General features: G+C 44.6%; 1 long non-coding RNA gene across 1 annotated transcript in view; it reads right to left on the bottom strand.

Moving 5' to 3' along the window:
• Positions 1-14,851: 14,851 nt before the first annotated feature.
• Positions 14,852-17,458, bottom strand: part of LOC121930401 — a 60,586-nt gene continuing 57,979 nt past the window's right edge. Inside the window, exon 3 of the long non-coding RNA XR_006103932.1 lies at positions 14,852-14,938. This is a non-coding gene — a long non-coding RNA (uncharacterized LOC121930401). The remainder of the gene's footprint in view (positions 14,939-17,458) is intronic.

Below are 17,458 nucleotides of genomic sequence, written 5' to 3'. Positions count from 1 at the left end.
TGACTTGCCTTGATAAAATATGAATGCCTCAAGACAGGAGAAGGTACCCAATCTGCTCGTGTTGTCATTGCTTACAATTTCCCTCGTAAATTTTAAATTTATCTCTGGGCAAAAGGCAAAGAAGGATCCATAACAGTACTGCAAGCTGCTACTCTTCTTTTGCAACTAAATCAACTAATTTATTTCCTGCTTTCCCAAGGGAACAGGTACCCAACAAAACACAGCCATTCCCCAAGAATCAGGTTTTATATTTACAGCCCAAATTTCATTATCACATCATTCCTGTAGCTTAATCCTCCAGCCGAAATAGTCAGCAATTCTGGAAAGGAATTGCCAAAATCAGGATATATTTGTGTCTTCCAGTTCAACAACATCTGGTGCATTTCCAGAGTGCTTTCCTTCCCCACACATATGTCAGAGGTATTTCTCAACGCAAGCCACAGATCAAGACAAGACAGAGAAGAAGGTGAAAAAGGAGTGGGCATTTCATCATTTGGAGTAGAAATTGTATGCAGGGGTTATTATGCTGACGAATCATATTACACCAGAAGAAATCAGCTCAACCTGCATCCACAACAATTATTGAAAAGCAATTTCCTCAATGCCCATTATACAAAACTCTGCATTAAACACACACATATCTGCATACTCCCATTATCTTTGTAAGGGGCAACATAATCCAATAACAACAAGGGCTAGTCAGGTTTCTTGGATATATATAGATCAAATCAGGTTACACTTGTAGGAAGAAGAGGAAATCTTCAACACCTAGCCACATGCCTTTGGGCTAGGGATTCCAAGATCAGCATGATTAAAACCCAAGGCTTCCTAATAAGTCACAAATGTGTTCCATATTACATTTCCCACTTCCCCAAACTTCATAGCAACTTTTTTTAAAAATCAACATTTCCTCTCGATACCTCCCCCACCCAGTTTGAGTTTAGATATATGTAATGGAACTTGTTGTTGTTGTGTGCTTTCAAGTCATTCTGACATACGGTGACCCTAAGGGGGAACCTATCATGGATTTTCTTGGCAAGATTTGTTCAGGGAAGATTTGCCATTGCATTCCCCTGAAGTTGAGAGAATGTGACTTGCCCAGTGGGTTTCATGGCCAAGCAGGGAATCAAACTCAAGTCTTCAGTCCATAGTCCATTCACAAACCATTAGCCATGATGTCTCACCACACTGCCCCATTCCCCCTCCTTCTGTCTCCCCCCCATCCCTTCCTACCTTCTACCTGGGTAAGGGAATCATCTTCTGGGCCTGTCTGCAGGAATCAGGCATCCGTCAATGCGAATGGTCTGCTCAATAAGCAACTCTAGAGTAGAAGAAGGAGGACTGTGAGCTAGCTCTTCCAAAAATCACAAGAACCACCCTGCTTTGTACTGGTTCTCAGCAGCAAGGTCACTATATGCCATCTCCTGAGACAGAAGATGGAAACTGTGCTATAGACTCATACAGTCCCTTTTCCTTGCTGCAGATGAAATCTGCCTGCTGGGGGTCTCCATTTGCACTGGATCTCCCCACAGAGTTCTCAACTTCTGTAGGAAATCTCCCAATCTATTTAGCACAGGGCTGTTCTGACACAGTAACAGAGTAGTCCTTTTAGCAGCCATGCCAGACAGCAAACTAATCATGAAGGCCACTAGGTGGACCCTTCGGAAAGTCCTCTGCTTTCCCTGTATATACAGCTTTTTGTTTGCAATTAAGGTTGCCACCTGGGTCTCCACCAAACTTCTCAGGCACAGCCATAGTGACCTTTCACTGAGATGGAACATGTACTGTATGGTTGACTTAGTTCTCAAGGTCCTCATATCACATCATCTATAGAAAAAAGAAAGAAGAAAGGAGTGTTTGTAAAACGGAGGTGGAGAGGCTGTACTTCAAAAAACACTCACCTATCCATCCAGGTGACAGACAGGATCCTTCCTCTTCTTACTTCTTTTTCCAGGAATTTCAGGATGCAAAGACCATCCTACCTGACCCTTCTTCCCATTGAGCATCTCTGAGCCACAGAATGCCCACAATACCGGCATTTCCATTTCAGCCAAGGAACTAGAGAACCAAAGTCAGATAATCCCTGACTGACACACCCCTGGACCAGCCTATTAAAGAGGCCACACATTCCACCCTTCTGAATTCTAGATGCTTTGCAGCAAATTTTACTGTTCGGATATTTTGGAAGAGCTGTTACCTTGGGTGTGTAAGGACATGAGTGCTCTGGGTATCCTTTTTTCCCTTCAGTTGGTGCCACGCATCTAAGATACTCTTCTGCACAACCTCTGGCTAGAAAGAAAGAACATGCAGCCCATCAGATTCCCCAATTGGATTTTTTGGCATTTCCCAGGGGAGGGGGGTATCCAATTGGATCTGTCCCTGGGTGAACTTTCAGAGGTTTCTGGAGGATGTTGGCTGAGACTTTAAAGAAATGGTGATTGGATCATTCTCCTTCCCTGTTACTCCCTTCAACCTTGTCCCCCCCCCCCCCCCACATACACTTTTCTCATCTAGTCCCCAAGTGGGCTTGAGAGAGTTAGCCAAACAACCTTTCCTGTGGGAGTCTCCTTCAGAATTTGAAGCAGGCTGAATGGCTGATCCTTGGGAACACTGACCTTCAGCAGGCAGAGCAATGGTCTACAGTTCCATCCTCCATGAGAAAACCCTTCAGCAGAAGCTCAAGTGTTGAGCATGAGGAGATGTAGAATCCTTAAAGAAAAAGGGAGGCATGAGAATGGGAGAGGCAAAGAGCCTAAAACCCCTTTTGAACATCACATAATAGTGGTTTGAAGATATCAATAAGAAATCAACAGTACTGTAGTTCAGTTGGTGACCTCCCTAACATGGAACCCAATGACTTAGCTCAGAGCCCTCCTCCCTGAGAAAACACAAGCTGACTATAAGAAGCTAAATTGTGGGGCTAAGATCTCCACCCCAACAGGAAACTTCTTGGGACACAAAGCGAAGGTTTGCTTCTGAAGCAAATAGATCTTAGCCTCACAATTTAGCTTCTTTATAGTCAGCTTGTGTTTTCTCAGGATACCTGAGATTAGGTGTTGCCATAAGTCAGGACCTCCAAACCGGGACAAATGTAGGACAAAATTTTCAACTGTAGGGCACATTTTTAAAATGGAGGACACGCAAAAAAATGCTGATTTAAAAAAAAATTTATCCATGTTGCCACAGCTTGATTTAGTCTGAGCAGAGGCTTAGAAAGCCTGAAATGGTGGCGTTCCTCGGTGGGAATGGGCCCCTCCCCTACTCCGTCCTCCTGTTCCTCTGCTGCTGCTCTACTCCTCTCCTTCTTTCTCTGTGACTCTCACTGCCCGCTCCTTCTCTCTCCTAGGTTTAAATTGCGCGTGCGAGTGCTGCAGGGGCCTGAATAGACTGCTGCAGGCTGCAGCTCCTCCCCCTTATTGTGAATCTGGCCAATGGGGACTGAGCAGCTGAGCAGTCCACCACCTCCCAGCACACAAGAGAGGAAGGCCGGGCCTGAGGGGAGCCCAACCGAGACCTTAATGGGGTGGAGCTAGGCGGGCGGGAACCGTGCAGAAGCTTCCAAGGCCTCCTGGGGCCTGGGGACAGCTTCTCCCAGCCCCAGCCTCAGGCCCTCGCTGAGAGGGGGTGTCCTGGGGCGGGGCCAAACTGGGAAAGTCCCGCCCCCAGGTGGGATATGGCAAGCCTACCTGAGATGGTAGAGTGCTAGCATGGCACAAGACAGCACAGAGAAGGCACGGAGGTCAATGGTAGGCTCTCCAACACCACCGGAAGAGAGAGAAAGGTTAACGTCAAAAGGAGAGGAAAGGCCCTGTTAGCTCCCACACTGTACCCCCCCCCCCAAAATAGACACAATGGAAAAAGAGTCTCTCCAAACATTCTCCCAGGTTTTCCCACCCCAAATGAGAGCTTTCTTCCTCCCCAGTGCCCAAATTCAGGGCTCCTCATCCATCCCCTTCAGAAATGAGTCACTCACCACAATGGTCTTGATCAACTCAATCTTTAGTGGTCAGAGACCCAGGTCTTTCTGCCCCATCTCTAAGGCATCTATGCAACTGGCAGAGAGAGCCTGGAAAAAATCTAGCTTCTCTTGGTCAGAGCACACAGGCTGTCCTGGAAGACAAGAGAGTCAGACTGTCAGTGAGGAGGATCCTTCTTCAGCTCTGGTCATTCAAGTCCTCCTGCCCCATTGTGACTGGGAAGGGGATCCATCCCAAGCACAGAGTTTCAGGACTGCTAGGTTTCTGAATGCCTGGGCCCCGTGGGAGGATATACAGAATCAACACTCAGAGTCCTGTGATGAAAAAGTGACCTGGAAAGAGTTGTGGAAAGTCAGGCTTGGCAGGGGAGCCCTAAAGGGAGGTTGTACCTCCTTTCTGCTGTTGATTTTGATGAACATCTCTGACATGGCATAACATTTTGGGCAGATATGTCTCTGATTGAAGGGTGGGAAGTGGACAGGAAGACTGTACACCCATTGTTGATATAAGAAAGAAAGAAGGGCCACGTGACCCCGGCCTCCTTCATTTGCAGGGGATATTGCTGCTACTTTCCCCTGAAGCCTTCAGAATTTAGGAGCTGGAACTCCAGTACCCCCTCCCTTTTACCCAGGTGCACAGAGCCTGGTTCCTCCCCACAGATCCTCCAGACCCCTTGGGATCTCTCACCCAAAGCGCTGGCCCTCTCTGCAAGGATCCCTCCATCTTGCAAGACAGTATTGGGGATCTGCATAATGAAGACTGACTGGCTGCCTGCCCATAAGAGTTGCTTCTGGCATCCCCGGCGGAACCACCAGCAACGGCCTGGGGACCTCTTCCCTTCAGCCCTAGGTGTCTTTTTAGGAATGATGGGAATGTCCACTAGAGCTGGGCCAACTTTCCTGCTTCTCCTACAGAAGACCCCAGCAGTTTTCCCAACCTAGAAGGGGGAGGAGAAGCAGATGTTGAGAAATGGGGTCTCCTGCTCCGGACGGCTCTTTCTATCTCCACTGAGCTTAGGCTACATCCAGAATGGCCCTGGATGGATAGCAATGGATGGCCAGAACCCTTCCTAGGGAAATGATTAGTCAGCATTGGACCCAGACTCCCAACCAAAAAAGTTATGGATTGATGAAACATCCCAAAAGAAATGTAGGCTGCAGTCAATTCCCTTCACCTACTTTGGCATAAATCATACTGAATGCAATAGGAATAATTGAATAGTTGTATTTCTTGGTGGCTGCCCCTAGCCTCTGCCCTCTGATACTGCTCCCTAAGTCCTTCCTCCACTTTTAAAACTCAGGGGGCTGTTCCCACTATGAACGGCTCTCTCTTTGATGGCCTTCCGCTAGCAGGTGAATATCTACCCGTTCATATAGGCCCTACAGGGTAGGCAATCTTTTTGACCTGGGACCGGGTTGCTGCCCCAGACAACTCAGGGGGCCGAAAGTAAAAATAAATAATAAATAAATAAATAAACTGGGACAAATGTGAGGACAAAAATTTAAAATGGAGGACACATTTTAAATTAAAAAAATGGAGGACACGCAAAAAAAATCTGCTGATTTTTTATAAAAAATGTTAATAAATGCAGTTTCTGAGGCTTCTATAGACAATTGCCCCCCTTGATCTTCCTGCCCCCTTGCCCCCCTCTTGCCCCCACTTGCTCCTCTTGTCCCCTGCCCGCCGCTTGTCCCGTGTGCAAAGGCCAGAGGCCCCGGCGGCAATCTGCGGCAGGGCCGGGCTGGGGCCAGTTCCTAGACCTTGGTGAGCTGCATGCGCCCCGCAGGCTGTAGGTTGCTGACCCCTGATATAGGTTTTAAGGAATTACTATAAGGACAAGCTGGGATATTGGACCATTTAAAAAATTTGCTACAATTTCTCCTCTCTCTCTCTCTCTCTCTCTCTCTATACGTGTGTATATATATATATTATATATATCTATATATAATATATATAAATCTTTTATAAAATATGTTTTATTCTTTTAAATAACTTTCTGTTTTAATGCCGTATAGTTTACTTCTTAAAATGTATTTTTTAAAAAAAAATGTTTTAATTGGCGTTTTTAATGCTATTAAGCTGCTCTGAGTCCCCAGTTCAGGGAAATGACGAGATACAAAAAATATAATAAATAAATAAATAATTTTGATGCTTTCCCTACAATAAGCCAACTCTTTTTTCTGCATCTCCCTCTGCCCTTTGATAGCTGTTGCCTAAGTCCTTCCTCCACTTTTAAAATTCATCACCCGATCAAGCCTGGCAAGGTCTCCCCCCACTCCATAATTCCACACTCCTCCTGCCATGATGATTGACATTTATTTTTGAAGCGACACAAACTATGGGGTGACAATCGTGCCCACAATCCCAATTACACTGGAGTAAGTAAAAGATCCTGTTCTGTACCGAAACAAGGGACCTTTTGGAATCGATTCCTGACAAGCACAAAGCCAATCAGAAATCGAGTTATACTGCCAGTGGAAATGAGCCCCTGTGGTTAGCATCCCTCATGGAATGTTCCACAACTAATCCTGAAATATGAGGTGCTAAGAAGCAGGTAATCCTCCTCTCCATAGCATTTGCTACCCCAGAAGTAGTTGCCTTATTGAGGTTGCCACTTTAGGCACAGGGTTCGATTTATAACCCTATCCCACACAGTTTACACGTTCACCTGGAGAACCTGCGAGAAACGGGAGTTTGGATCTCTATACTGTACTTCTACTTGGGACCCTTCTCCCCAAGGTGAAACAAGAAAATGTTCCCAAGCAAGTGAATTTGCTTTTCATTTGTGTGGTGAGCATTGGGGCGGGGAGAGGATTGGAGACATTAACCAAAATAAGCGAAAACCAAGCTGGTAAAGAGGAGAATCGCTTGAGAAAACCCCTCAGCTATGCCCAGGATTTCTCCCAAATTACAATGGTCCAATCCTGCACCCACAATATTTTGCACAGCAACCATCAGGGCCTTGTTGTGTTAAAATCTTGACTCATTTCTCATTGAATTTTAAAGAATATACGGCTTTAATCAATGAAACACCGAGAAGTTTCTTATTGAGTCAGGAAGTGTCAAAAAAGAGAATGAGATGAACAGTGGACTCTTGGTATCTACTGGGGTTTGGTTCCAGGACCTTTAAATATAATATGATATATCCCTTTAAATAGTGACATAGTCCCTTATCTGAAATGGCAAAATCAGCTTTGCTTTATGGAATTATATATTTTCTTGAATGTTTACAAGCGTGGATACTGAATCCATGGATAAAGGATCGTGGATACAGAGGGCCTACTGCTCAACTGAAGATATGTCCCTTTTGGCAACAGAAAATGGAAGTTGGAACTGGTCATGGCTGGAGGGAGACATCCAGAAGGGCTGAACAGAAGAAAACTGCAACGCAACTAGAGATCAGAAAGCAAGGCTATTCACCATCTTCAGGAGATCGATGCCCTTTCCTTGCCTGTTTTTTCTCTAACTACACCCCACCCTCCCTCTAACGAATCTATTCTAGAGATTATGAAAACTAACACTAAGTAATAATAATAAACACTAATAACACTAATAACAGAACACTAATAAATAAATAAACAAAACAGCTACGTCTATGTCTAAGGATACAAAACAAACTGAATCTAAACTCTAATTAAAATAAAGGCTGACTCTAACTCGCTCTAACTCGCTCAAACAACTCCTCCCCCTTCTACCTCGATCTCCTTACTCCCACAAAAGGGTTTCTTTCTTCCTTAAAGGCTGCCAGCAGGGACATGTCACAAGGGTTCTTCTTTGTGACATGTCCCTGCTGGCAGCCTTTAAGAAGCTTGACTGAAAGATTGTTTAGGGTGTTCAGTTTGTTTATCCAACTTATCCACATACAGATATCTAGAGCTGTAGGTACATTATGAGTGTGGAGTATGTTCTTCCTCCATCTGGATGGATGAGGAGGGAACCGAGAAATTAATTAAATTAACTACATGATCCATCTCGTTGTACTAGACTTTGGTGTGCCTGGTTCCAATGAAATTGTCACCAAGGCAAGTCTGGAGTTTGTGGACCGTCCATTCTTGCCAAAGTTTCACGTAGAAGTAATATCAGTTGTAAGGGCCGTTCCTATTCCACCTCCTCATTGAATGTTCAAATGTTTGTCATTTGTTTAGGCTAAGCTTCATCCAGTTTTTCACTCTGACTTGGAGGTCTAGAGCAGACCTACACAGTGGTGTCACTGTTGTCCCTTCTCCCTTCTAATTTTACCCAAAAGGCTCTCCCGCCTCCTTCCATGATCCAATTCATGGATCTCCTGAGATGACTTGCTCAAACCCAACATGTCACTGGAACTTTAGAGAGCTTGGTTTAAGCCGTGTAAGTAAGATAAGTAAAATTTTATTTGTATACCGCCTTTCCAAGACCAAGGCGGTTTTAAACATCCACAAACAATAACAATATGACAATATGTCAATATAAACAGTATAAAAACAAAAAACATAACATTAAAAACCTTATACAATAAAAACCACCACCCATGCCAGCTGACATGCTGACGAAGGGGCGAGGAGAGAAACTTCAGGGTTCAGAGTCCAGGGTAAGCCTGCTCAAATAGGAATGTTTTTAACCCCTTCCTAAACTGAGTAAGGAGGCGGCCGAGCGGAGCTCCAAGGGCAGCGCGTTCCAGAGGCTGGGGGCCGAGATGGAAAAGGCCCTCCTAGTTAGTAGCAACTAATCTGGCCTCTGGAACCCTTAGCATTGCTGCCCAGTGATCTGAGTGTGCGGGGCGGATTGTACAGAGAGCGGTCCTCTAAGTACCCTGGGCCCAAGCCATTTAGGGCTTTATAGGTAACAACCAACACCTTGTATGCGCCCGGAAGCGAATAGGCAGCCAGTGTAGGTCTTTAAGGACCGGTGTTATATGACTGGCCCTGGCTGTACCAGTGACCAGTCGTGCCCCATATTCTGCACTAATTGCAGCTTCCGGGTATGATACAAGGGCTGCCACATGTAGAGCACATTGCAGAAATCCAAACGAGAGGTTACCAGACATGTAATACAGTTTTCAAGGTCCTTCCGGCCCAGGTAGGGACCAGCTGGCGTATCAGCCGAAGCTGATAAGACGGTCTAGGAGAGCCTTGTCGGGTAAGCACTGGTGTTTCCGCCAGACACGCTCTAGCCGTCGCAGCACCAGCTTCCTTGCCCAGAGATCTTCCGTATACCAGTGTCCATATCTGCTTGCAGAAAGGCTGGAACAAGATGAAACAGAGTGCTTGCCAAGATCAGATCCCTTTCAGGTAGTCTTTCTGGGGAATGGCATGGCGCAAGAACATTGGGAGAGGCTGGCTAACCCACCACTTTAGCCCCTTCCCCTTCCAGAGAGAGCTGCATCACCTTGGTCTGGAAGGGATCTTTTCTTTCAACGGGAGATCTTTTGCAGAAGTGGGCTGGGGAAACTGTTGACCTCCTGTCCCATACAGACTTCAAGGACCTTTTTTCTGGCTCTTTGGTTTCCAGTACCCCTCCCCAAAACATGCATCTCTAAAGTTTTTTAAAACATTTTCCAATTTCATGCCCTCAAATGGCTTAAGATAGATGAAAAATGCAAATGCTATGAAACCATATCAGGCATGGAAGGAGTTTGGGGCTGCATCCATTTTAAAGGAGAATTGCTATTCCCAGAGGGTTTGTTGGGCAGAAATTCCTCCCCCCCCCCAAGTTTAGATGTCAGAGAGACCCAGAGGGGCCCATATCTAGCAAATAGGAGAGGGTTGATGTAGTGACCCACAGTGTGTGGTTACTTCCATTGACAATGGTTATTCAGACGTTGTGTTTCAAGACCAGACTCTCCATCAGAACTAACAGGAACAGCCCGACACTGTTGTGAAAAAGAATAAAGTGGAAGCTTATTTAGATCAAACATGACCCCTGAACTATTTCATCAATCATAGCTCCCCAAAACCCTATTCAAGTTCTTTCCCTGCTGACTGTCTATATCTATTAGCACCTTCTCCCTGTGTCTAGGCCATGTTCACTAATATGCCCAGTAATCTTTTTTCCTATCTCTAGGCTAGTGATTCCTTCGAATCGCCTGACCACCTTTGGGGACTGGAAAGATCCAGGAAGTGTTGGAAAAAGGGGTGGGGCAAAGGACTGAAATGAACCAGTGGAAGGAGCAGCTGAAGCCACCCTTTCCGAGCTGGATTGTGGCCACCGCAACTGAATGCCATCTGTCTCCGCCTGGAAAAGGAGTGACAAATAGCCGCTCCTTTTTCAGGTTCCAAAAAGCTGTCTTTTTCGCCCATGCTGTGACTGGAAGCCAACTTCATGACACTCCAGCGGCATGTAAATGTTGCGCCGCCAGAGCATCATGAAGCCGCCCCCAGTAAACAGCTTGTCAGCTTCCGGCACTTGTGAGCATGTGGCATGTACGCTACGGTCCCAAGCCAACCGGCTCGAATGAGATGGCGCCTCAAGGGTTTTGCCCCAAGTCGCATTTTTTACAAACTCTATTTGATAAATTGAAATTACAGTGGACCCTTTTTATACGCTGGGTTTGGTTCCAAGACCTCCCATGGATAACAAAAATCAGCTCTCTCACACTTTTGTCAAGGTTGCATCAGCACTGGCAGAAATAATGCAGTTTGAAACCACTTTAATTGCCATGGCTCAATGCTGAACACCCCTAGGCAGACTTAGGTTTGGAAGGGTGCTAAAGGGGTCTAAAAAGGGGGAAGTCAAAGCATAAACGAGGATATATGGAGGCTTTCAAAGAGCTGGAACTGCCTTGCCAAATTAAGGTTCAACAAGCGGAAATGAAAAAAAATATGACGGTGAAATCGCTCAGGAGTAAGTCCTGTGGAGTGTGGATGGTATTACCTCACACTTTAAAATCTACTTTTAAAGATTAAGGTATCAAGAGGTCTTGGGAAGGAGGGTGGTAAAGCTGGGAACTGAACATCCTGGGAAGGGGTTCTCAAGATCATGGGGGCAAAGGAGAATGGCAAGATAGCTTTGGATGATTTTAGGAGTGGTCCTTCCAAGAGGGCTATCTCCCCTCCATGGGAGCCACTTGGGTTCATCTCATAGTGCTTCCATAACGGTGAGTGTATGTGGTAGCTCCATGGTATATAGCATATGTTTGCATGGAAGGCGTCCCATGTTTGATTGAAGCATCTCCCAACAGGATAAGAAGATCCTTCTGAAGTGCTGGGGAGAGTTGCAAGATGCTGGCTGAGATTCACATAGTTCCAAGTAACAAGGGTCCACATGTGGAACTCTGCAATGGCTCCCATCCCAGGGCTCCTATTTTGCTGAGAGAACCTCTAGTAATTACGTTGCTGGTGAAGAATGTCTGGCTAATTACTCAGCCAGGCACACACATGGGAATTCTTCCAGAGGTCTCATCATGGGATGCCATCAGCTGACTGGTTAGGATGATATAGATGAATGCTTCTCTACTTCCTTCCTCTCCCAGCAATGTGTTGCTGACCAGTGACATGGTGGTCACGAGGACTTCATAGAATCCTAGGATGGTCCCACAGGTCATCCAGTCCAACCCTCTGCCATGCAGGAACTCCAATCAAAGCCCCTTAACTTCAGCACACTTCTGGCCACCTGATTTGTCAAATCCAGGCACTCTAAAACTGCAACTTTCTTTTTCTTCCAGTCCCCTACAATTTACCTCAGCAAATTACCTCAGGGACCTGTATTAACTCTCTTATCCAGCCTAGTCAGTTTATAGGTAATCTCTTACACAGTACCCTTGACTATTACCTCAGAGATTCCCCTCACTGACTTATGTCTCCTTATTTGAACTGTTGAACTTTTTATTTTCTAAGTTCAAATAAAATCTTGGGTTTCTGGTAATTTGAACTCAGAACCCATTAACACCAATTGTCTCCAGCACACTTCTCCTCAAATTTCCAGCCACTGGATTTTACGTATCCCGATGCTGCTCACCAATTTATGTAACGACAACACTCCTTCACCTTATGGCAATCCTATGGGGTTTTCTAATCCCACCCTGCTGCCAACCAATTTATGTAACAAACCCCCTTTCTTATGTGGCAGGTTCACAGTATTATATACTATAGTAGCGTGGATATCATATGTATGGCTGACAAGCCTTTAGATAAAACAAAATATGAACTTTATTGAACAAAGGGTTTGAACAGCTATTACTTGAACTGAACGATATAAAACAGCTGTTAGTTCAGGCACGTGTTACTTCGTTACATTGGTACTCTTTACTTTGTTACAGTTATTCTTCTTTCCCCAGATATTTTTTAACCACCGCAGGACTTCCCTGTCCCTCTTTAGGCAATTCTTTTTACTAACTCAGCCACCAAGTCTATAATCTCTCTCAAGAAATAATGTAACCGAAACCCCTCTTTTAGAGTCTGGCTACACTGAGTCTCTCTTTTCTAAACTCCTCAAAACTAATACAGTCCCTCTCTGGACAAAGCATTTCCCTAACTGACTATTCCCTCAGGAACGTCTGGAACACAGTCCTCTCTTGGACTTGACTATTCCCTCAACTACTGGATACCAGCCTGCTCCCTCAAGATTCTAAACCCCAACTGAATTTCTAAACTGTCCCAGTTCCAACTGACTCCCAACTGTCAGCTCGGGATTTTTAAAAGTCCCAGCCCACATTCTATTGGCTGGTCCTCAGCTGCCTTCTGATTGGTTGGTTTTGGAGTCAGTTCATCACACACCTCCCCACTTTAATAGGTTCATTGACACACATAACCAAATGGTTATGTTGGTCAATGAATTCCCAATTATAAATTATACTTACTCGTTTGTCAATATTATATATAACATCATATATACATGAGGTTATACATCCCCCTTCTCTGTGACCAATGGATCCCCCCTTACTTCCCCTCTCTGCCTCATCGCCCTGGAGCTGGATCAGCTGATCTGAGCCCAAGGCAATGGGGCAGAGAGAGAGTCCCCTCCTTGCTCCCTTTCTCTGCCCCATTTCCTTGGGGTTGGATCAGCTGAGCTGCCTCCAATGCAATGGGGCAGAAGGTACCCCTGCTTGTTTCCCTTCTCTGCCCAATTGCCTTGGGGTCAGATCAGTTGAGCCACCTCCAATGCAATGGGGCAGACCGCCCCCCCGCTTGCTCCCTTTCTCTGCCCCATTGCATTGAGACCAGATCAGCTGAGCCAGCTCCAAGGCAATGGGGCAGAGAAAGGGAGGATAAGGTCCCCCCCACTTGCTGGCTTTCTGAAACATGCGCCCAGTGAGAAGTGGAATCAGTATGGCGGCTGGAATGGAGCATGGCTCCAGTTGTAGCTAACAAAAGGGAGGTAAACTGTTGTAAAACTCAGACAATGATAAAAGAAGCCTTTCATGCATTAGGAAGGCACACAGATAGGTGAACATTTAACACCACTTGTAAATTTGTGAGCTCTCTCTTTACCATGGGACCTAGATATGTGTTCTTTAAATTTGCAAACAGAAACATGCTCATTAGGAAGTAAGCCCCTGGGTTTAGTGCTGAGGAAAGTTTGGGATGTAGGAGGTCAAACCTTTGTACATTATGTCATGTTTTTTAAATCAATATGCCTGTAATATGCCTGTGCAACTGATTCATAATCATTTTATCCAGTTTTTGTTTTTAATTGTGCTTAAATAATCCTGCATTATCCTTGATGATTTTGACCAATAAAGGTGTTTGCAAATGTGGGTAACAGTGGTCCAAAGGGTCTTTTTCACTTGTGATTCATTTGTTTTCAGTTTAGTCCTATTCACTAGTTGGGCTATCAGGAGCATCAGCTCACAGTGTCCTTGCTGGCATTACTTTTGCATAAGCATCTAGGGATATGAAGCCTGTGATGTACCATGAAATGTATCAATTGCAAAATCCAAGAATGTGGCTTTGGCATGTGTTGTGGGCTATGTGCAGGCATATGTGTTGTCCCAGTATGTGGATATTCCAGAGGAAGTGAGCCAACATACTCCAAATCCCTCTACTGCTGGATTGATTAAATATCCGCCCAGTCCTCTTTCAAATTACAACTATGCATTCTGTTAATGTTTGCTTTAAGAAAATAACAAAGGAATGGTTAGTGGGTGTTTTTTTTTTACAATGAAAACACAATAAAATGTCAGATTTGCTTTCTACAATTGGTGTCCATGAGAACAAGGTTGTTGTTTTTTCTGCTTCTGGTTCTCCTAAAGTCATAGGCGAATCCTGACAGTTCCTTTGGTGCCCTGACAGTTAAAAGCAGGCTTGGAGCTGAACAATGGGTAAAAATGGGGCATTCTTGCTGAACTCTTGTTTGACAAGTTCTCTTGGCTTCTCCATCCCAAGTACTGAACATTGCTGGCCAAGAACAGAACCTAGAAAGACAGCTGTCTTGGGAACAGAAAGGCTATAACAGTACCAGAAAAAGAGACATCCCTCAAAAATGGTGTGAGTGCATAGAGACCTGAACCAAAGATATCACCATACTTTAGCTTAAAGCTCTTGCTGCCATTGTGGATAGGAATGTGTGTGTGTGTATACAAACCTAGGAAATTACAATATGATTGTATCATATGATTGTATTACTATTGAGTTTTACTGGGGGATGGGGGACACAAGCTTCTGAGTAGGGCTACATGTTATTTGCCTGATGAAGAAGCCAGTGAATCTTTGAAAGCTTGTATGATGTGCTTTATGTTTTTTAGTTGATCCAATAAAATCCCCACTGTTTTGTGGATTGTTTTGCATTTTTTTGCATGGGCAATTGGACTACCCCTGAATATGCTGTTTTTAGTTGCTCTTGTACCTATCTCAGCTCACTAAAAACAGGAGCAGACTGCACCTCATTCTGAGTCAGTTATCAGTCACTTAAGTAGATAAAGTAGACACTTTCCAAGGAAACCAGACAACTTTATTATTTTTGCCATTTGTAGGGTTCAGGAATTCAATTATCAGTGCTGAGCTCCTGTTTGGCACATCAGACATGCAATCAGAGTTCCAAGCTCTTCCCTGAAAGAGTTGTGTTTTTATAAAAAGGGGAGGAAAGAAGAAAAAAGGGAATTAAGCAAATTTCCACAAATTACACCAACATCATTTGACAACTCTTCAAGCCCAAGACTTTTCCAGTTACATTTCAGGTAACTAGTGACTCACGTTTCTTAATTTGCTCTCCATCATGCTAACGAAAGATATACAGTACATACTTGGTCATACATACAGTCGGCCCTTCTTATACATGGATTTTTTATACACAGATTTAAGCATACACGGTTTGAAAATGTTCCAAAAAAGTATACATTTACCTTGATGTTCCATTTTTTATTAGGGACACCATTTTGCTATGTCATTATACTTAATGGGACTTGAGCATACACGGATTTTGTTATACAGAGGGGATCTTGGAACCAAATCCCAGCGTATAACAAGGATCCACTGTACTACAGATACAGAACTGAACACTAGTTAGACTCATCCAAGCTATCGTTTTTCCGATTGCCATGTATGGATGTGAGAGCTGACAGAGAAGAAAGCCCATAGAAAGAAAATTTACTCATTGGAGTTGTGCTGAAGAAGAGTGCTGGGGATATTGTGGACAGCCCAAAAGTGGAAGAAATGGGTCCTAGAACAAATCAAGTCTGAAGTCTCCCTGGAAGCCAAGGCGCATTACATATGCACCAAAAGTATGTGCTCGGCACGTACTAGGGTTAGAAAGGGGCATCCTTTCCGGATGGCCCTAACCCTAGTATGCACCGAGCACGTACAAAATGGCAGTGCCATTCTACATGGGCACTGGCATTTTGACGTAGTGGACGCATAGCGTCCGCAAGTCTCAGCACCAATATGACACTGCAAGTGTGCCATTGGCACTTTGCAATGCCATAATGGTGTCACAAAAAGAAGCTGTTTTTTGCAGCTTCTTTTTGCTGCGCCGAGGAGTTGCGTGGTTTGACCGCTGAGACTCCACGGCGCAGCAAATGACGACACCAGCAGACCTCCCTTTTTGGGTGGTTTGTAAAGCGCCCAAGATGACTAAACTGAGGCTGTCATACTTTGTTATACTTTGGTCACATCATGAGAAAGTGTGACTCATTTGAAAAGACAATAATGCTAGGAAGTACAATGGTCTCTTGGTTTACACGAGGATCCGTTCCCCCCCCCCCCCCCGGTAAGCCAAATTGCGCATATGCTCGAGCCCCATTCAAGTATAGCGTGCCCACCTATAACGCAGGTGCACTGTAGTAGAAAGAGAGGAAGACCGTACAACAGATTCCTATATTCAATCAGGGAGGCCATGGACCTGAGCCTGTAGGGCCTAAGCAGAGAGGTTGAGACTAGGGGGTCTTGGAGATGTCTCATTCACAGGGTCACCATGAGTCTAGGTCAACTCAAAGAAAGGCAGTTAACAATAACAAACATACTGAGTGAGGGAAGTTGCAAGTTATGCTGCAGCTGCAAAAAACAGGACAGAGTGGAGAGGCCAATGTTTAATTCCACTGCAAGGCCTTGGAGGTCTTATGGCCCCCACTCCAGAACTAGTGAAGCATGTTGTTCTTTCAAGTCTGAAAGGTAACTTGCTTAAAAGTACTTTTTACATACTAAAGAAGTGATGGTAAAAGGGCTCTGATTCTACATGTTTTAAAAATTGCATCTGTATATATCAGTTGACCTTCTGTATCAGGAGGTTGGCCATGTATGGGCTGGACAATCCGTGGATGGCTCTACCACATTATTGTCAATAGTGGTGCATGCACGTGGATGTTCAGATGCAAATGCACACATGTTGGTGCTCATACAATAATGAGGCTTGAACTCCTGTGGTTTTTAGCATCTATGGAGGTCTAGGGGTCTGAACCCAAACCCATGCCAATACAGACAGTCAACTGTATTCTACACTAAAACAACAAACTTTTTTAAAACACAAGTTGCTGCAATTGTGTACAGAGAAAACCTAGACAAAAGTCACATTATACACTTTACCCAACTGTCCTGATTTCCTGCAAGGAAAATCACATTAGGAAAGCATTTTTGGATACAAAAACATATCTGTGGAAGGCACCCCCATTTGTGTTATGGTGCTTCTCGTATGAAATTGTTTCACTGTGCCTTTTAATACCAACAAGGGTGGGAATTTCCCCTTTGGGACTAATGTTATGGAAGAATGGTTGCCTTCAACAACTCAGGAAAGACCAGGAAATACATTTCATTTTATAGAAAAGAAAAGCCACTGTATAGACCACTCAAAGTCTATATTGTTCCTGTGTGCCTTCAAGTTGCCTCCAACCTATGGTGACCTGAAGGTAAACCTATCATGGAGTTTTCTTGGCAAGATTTGTTCAGAAGAGGTTTGCCATTGCCTTCCACTGAGGCTGAGAGCATGGGTTTCCTAAATGGTGCTCTGAAAAGAGACTATCCAACTGAATTCCCTTATCTGAGTCCAGAATGAGCGCTATCAACAATATAATAATTTCTAAGGATCATCTCCCCTATGCTAAGGACCTAGTGGTTATGCCTAGGTTTGAAAGTTATAAT

Source organism: Sceloporus undulatus, chromosome 5, assembly GCF_019175285.1.
Source record: "Sceloporus undulatus isolate JIND9_A2432 ecotype Alabama chromosome 5, SceUnd_v1.1, whole genome shotgun sequence".
NCBI lineage: Eukaryota > Metazoa > Chordata > Lepidosauria > Squamata > Phrynosomatidae > Sceloporus > Sceloporus undulatus.
The sequence above is the reverse complement of the archived record's forward strand: the minus strand, read 5'-3'. Positions and strand labels throughout refer to the sequence as shown.